Consider the following 5,229-nt stretch of genomic DNA (forward strand, 5'->3'; position numbering starts at 1 on the left):
CTGGCCCTCAGGTCATGCTCTACAGACCATCATTTCATATACAAATGAGGGCAGGGACTATCAGATAATGCAGGTCTCCAGGAGGACTCTAGAGTTCCCCTTTACTCCTTTAGAATCTGCTGCACGGACCCCAACAAAAGGTTAGAAGGTCAGGGATCATTCATCGCAACATATCTGACAAGACACAACCAAGTTTCTTGCTTGCATACAAATGTCAGTAACATCAGCTTTAAATACATTTTAACTGCTTTATATCTCTTCTTTTCTAAAAGATTAACACACCAATAAATACGAACAGGGTCGTGGCAGGGAGACAAAGCCCCTTAGACTTGTTTATATCTCCATGCTTCACATGCTAACAATGCTAACTGGTATAAGCAGTGTATGTAACTGATTGATAAGCTAAGACATAGAGATATTGTTCCTCGTTAACCGTGTTTAAATTTGCCTTTGTACAGCAGTCTGTTTTCCAGGGAGCGGCATGACTATTCATGGTATTGAGCCTGACATGCTGGCGACTTTCAAAGCAATTCAGGTGGAAATCCTGTTTAGTTTATAGTTAACTACATTTGACGTAGCATTTACCATGCATGAGTGGTTCTAAACATGGAGACAAAATGTTCAAACTTCTAAATTCATAACACAACAGGGTCGGATTACATGTTTGAGTGTGCTTGGAATAATCCAAAGACAAAAACCACTGAAATGTGGCCTTAAAGAATAAAAACAGCCAAATGACTTTTGAAAAGGTACTAATGCTGAACAGCTGCTTACACAGAATAAAATGAGTTCCTTTTGTTATAAATAAGGCTCTTAGTTCATTAGTGGTGAATTAGAACACTATGGTTATCTACATACTAGCACCATTTAGAACACTGCGACAACCGCATAGTGACACATCTTGCCTCTTCCCAGAATACCATGGCTGTGAGTTTTAGACTAGTAAGTGTCACTCAAGTTTCATAAGTATAAAAGGTTTTTTGTTAGCTTGCAATTGTGAGAGTTGTTAGTTAACACTGTTCTTTAGAAAGAATGAAATTTGTGATGGTAAGGCTATTTTCTGCTGTTTGACAGCGTCCGTATCCTTTTATTTATTGATGATGTTCTCTACTTTATTTTAGTTAGAGGTGATACCCTTAAAACTGCTGACTACCAATTCAGCTCTGCACGCAAGAGTTTTCTTCGAAAGTTCTGGAACTTCGCAGTCCATTCAATGAGAGAGATTTGCCAAAAGAACAGATGTTGTCAGAGTTGTTTCCAACAGGAAGGAATTAGTCTTTCACGAAACTCTCACGCCTCTGCTAAAGGTGCTAATTAAAGAAAAACGTAAGTACTTGGCACTCCTCACATTCACAAGAGTTCTTTATTTGAAAAGATTTCTAGCATCACACTGTAATCCCCATTTGTATTGCAAACGAACATTGTGCTAAATGAATGACTGCTGCCACGATCCAGAAGATATTGGCAGCCTATTAATTATTTTATCCTTAATTGCTCTTTAATTATCTGATAATCTGATGATAATATTTGCTCACAAGTTGGCCAAAATATTCACTATTTTGTGTGAGACGTCTGGACTTTGACATACCTACATGACAAAACATTCATTACGCACAAAGAGCTGTAAAATTAACCTCAATTTTTTCGCTCTCCTCAGAGAAGACAAAGGCTGAAATAGGCTCTGAATGCCAAGAAGCCAGATGCCCTACATCATGTTTCCCCCAAAGACGTCATCTGCAGTGGAGAAAAGCGCCACATGCCCGGCCTCATTGTCTGTCCGTCTCCCACAGGCCCCCTAGTGCAGTTTAACATTACACACAGAACACAGGGCTGATGGGGACTGTCGCAAACAGACTCAGGCTGGCTCTCTTTCTCTCTCTTGCTCACACGCACAAAGCCACCCGTAATGTCTGGACAGATAAAAGGCCGAATATTATGGCAGTGGGCCACACTGCTCCGCCTGGTTTGTCAAGCAGCTGAATGGAGTTGTGGCGAGGGTAAGGTTTGGCCACGCTCGTCTCATCCCCTGCCAGGACACACACAACTGCACACACACTCACAACCGCTCTATAAAGAGAAGGAAAAAAGGCAGGCATTCCCGGTCACTGTGTGTGATCGCATGACACAGAGGTACATCTAAACAGCCAAAAGCGCCTGACCCAGTTGCTTTGAGACAAAGCTGTACTGAAACTTTAAGTCTTTGTTTGACTCACTCGTTTAATATTGGAAGAACCCAAAGGGAATATTATATTGTTGAGAAGTTGACTTAATGCAGCTCTATCATGACAGCTCTCGGAGGGTTTAGCATGGTAATGTACATGACAATATCAATGTGTTTGGTTTTGGTGGAATAAATCTGCTACACTGCTGCTGCACCGTGTACCGTGACTTGCTACTGCCAATACATCCACAACATGCTGGTGTGAGCATGTAAGAAATACTGCTGCTGCACATATAATATATAAATTAATCCCCATGAATAGCACACATGAATCACCCCATAGCAGATCTATACAGGTGGAGCTGGGGAAGGTGGAGGGTTTCTGAAGAGTGCTGCAACTGCTACAGCAAGTACTAGCCATGTATTTGAATGCTGAGCAACGAGCTCATTGGCTGCTAATACAAAAAGAACCAATCAGCATCTCCATGTGATGACGTAACTATGTCAGATTGAGTTAGACCTATCGGACTGCGCCATCTAGAGTTTCATGATAGAACTTTAGATTTCTCAATAATGTTTTAAGTATAATCGTCATCTCAGATGTTTCTACTAACATTTTTAGAAGAAATATAAATAGACACAAATAAGACAATTGTTGCTATTAAGCCATAAAATGAACACAAACTGGATCATTTGTTCTTCAAAGATTCTAACGAGAATACTGGCGCTCATAATACAATGTCTGACTATCCAGACCAGGGGTCTCCAACACTATTCCTGAAGAGCTATCTTCCTGCAGACCTGTAATTTTCAAGTTACGCTGAACACCTTGATTAGCTGGTTCATGTGTATTTCATTAGGTTTAGAGCTGAACTGAGACCCCTGGTCTAGACTGATCTGAGCATATTTTTACACCTTAAGTCTTCTGCTGACTTTAAGCTCTAGAGGAGAAGTGTAAGATTGTTGGGATCTTTTTTTGCTCTCCAGATATGGAAACAGTTATATTAAGTGTTGTTGTAGCCATTTTAGAAAGTGTTTTTGTTTTACATTATTTATGTTTAAATATTATTTGTTTGTATTTTTAGTTCAGTTCAATTTGTTAATTAAGAAAGAAAATTGTAAGCTTCATAAGGGCATGGAAAATTGGACGGCAGTAAACCGGAAGAAAGGGAGTGTCAGCCCTTGTGTCGTCTGTCGTGTGTTTCCCGCCCTCTTGTGTCCTTATTTGGTCATGTTCCTGTCCTTGTTCAGTGTGATTATTAGTTAATTCAGTTCAGCTGTGTGTTTATTAGCCTGTGTATTTAGTTCCTGCCTGTTCAGTTCCTTTTCGTCTGGTCTACTCGTTACTCCAGGTGTTCCTGTGTGTCTGCCCTGCCTTGTTTATATTAAAGACTGTTATTTTGAGTTATTCTCGTCTCCTCGTTCCTCTCCGATGTGTGCACTGTGACAGGGAGTGGGTCAGACATAATTTTTGACCACTTCATAAGTTTGGTAGAATCCCTTTTTTCCCCCCCGTTTGGTAGAGACAATACAATACGAGGAGAGGAGAGGGAAATATAAGACAAGACAAGAAGAGGTGAGATGAGAAAATGGTAAGAAGAGACAGGCTGAGCAAAGGAGAGAAAAAAAATCATATCATATGAGACAAAAAAAGGCAAGAAGAAAAGAGACAAGATTCCTCTCTGTGGAAATACAATCAAGTTCCTCAGCAAGGCTGGTTCACCCATTTAATGAATGAATTCAAACTCAGCTCATTTTCATGCAGGCTTATTCACGTTCTCAGTCAGCTGCACAGGAAGTTGAAATAGATTGGTCCTGAATTTGAGGTTGGCTGCTCTATCAGCCCTGAACTACATCCCCACAGATGGCTGCTATTTGCAACAGGCTGTGAACTCTCCTTCCCTAATCTCTATCATTTCATCTGTGCTTTTATCCATCTTTTATCCTTTCGCAGTTAAGTCAACACATATCAGATGAAAGGAAATGCTTTAAACAAATATCTGCTGTTAATATCATGATATCTGCAGTGTGTCCGTAGCAGCTACATATGCAGTAAAGACACATCCATCCAGCCATTAAAACCCATCAGTACCAGCTGACTGAGCACAAACTGGGCCATATGAAAGAAAGCAGACACACATTACTGAACATTATCCACTTTACCGAATGCTCATTGCAGATGGAATGATGTTTTTTCCCATCTTTTTTAAGTGCTCCTAGATCCCCAGCAGCAGACTGCTAGTCTGTGTCTACAGGTATAGTCTGCGCTGTCTGTCTCTTTCTTTACTCCCTGTCCTGTCCTGTTTCCCCTCTGTTAGCCCTGAGCTGCTGTGGCCAGGCTGTGCTCGCCAGCTCTCTAATTGATAACAGCCAGCAGGGGCCCAGTCAGGGGGGCAGGCCTGACTCTTTGCCTCCAAACACCCCTGGGAGGCTGCGGGCCGTGGTCCAGGCCGTCAACCATCGCCAACTGTACAGACACCACCAAGCACTAACTGACAGCTATTTACCAACAACGCAGCATTTCATTTTCTCACTGAAAAGCATGCAGGCATGTATGCATACACATGCAGATGCTGTACCAATTTACACACACTCTTGTCTCCTGTACTGAAATGTGAACACATTTACCAAGTGTTAAAACCAACACGTTTTCTGTAATTGCGACACCACTGTCATTTAGCATTGGGGTAGGAGCAAAGTGCAAGATCTCCTTTGCCTCTTCTATCTGTCCATCTCTTTCTCTCGGTTTCTGCCTATAGATCAGATTGCAGCTCCTTGCACTCTCCAATTAGAAACATTAGCAGGTGTCTGAAGGGTGTCTCGCTTTAGAGTGCCATGATCTCACCTTGGAGAACACAACCTATCATCTACTTGACATTTTAATCCTTACCTTTTACATGTTTCACATTCCAGGCTGAAGAACTTTGACAGGTCCTCTAGAACACCTGGTTCCAAAAGTTTGATATGGTTCCAATGAAGTTGCATATCTTTGGTGATATTACTCTATTCAGTATGTGTGTTGTAGATACGTCTCCAGAAGATAAAACACAATTGGCGCGGCCAACTAA

Source organism: Onychostoma macrolepis, chromosome 19, assembly GCF_012432095.1.
Source record: "Onychostoma macrolepis isolate SWU-2019 chromosome 19, ASM1243209v1, whole genome shotgun sequence".
NCBI lineage: Eukaryota > Metazoa > Chordata > Actinopteri > Cypriniformes > Cyprinidae > Onychostoma > Onychostoma macrolepis.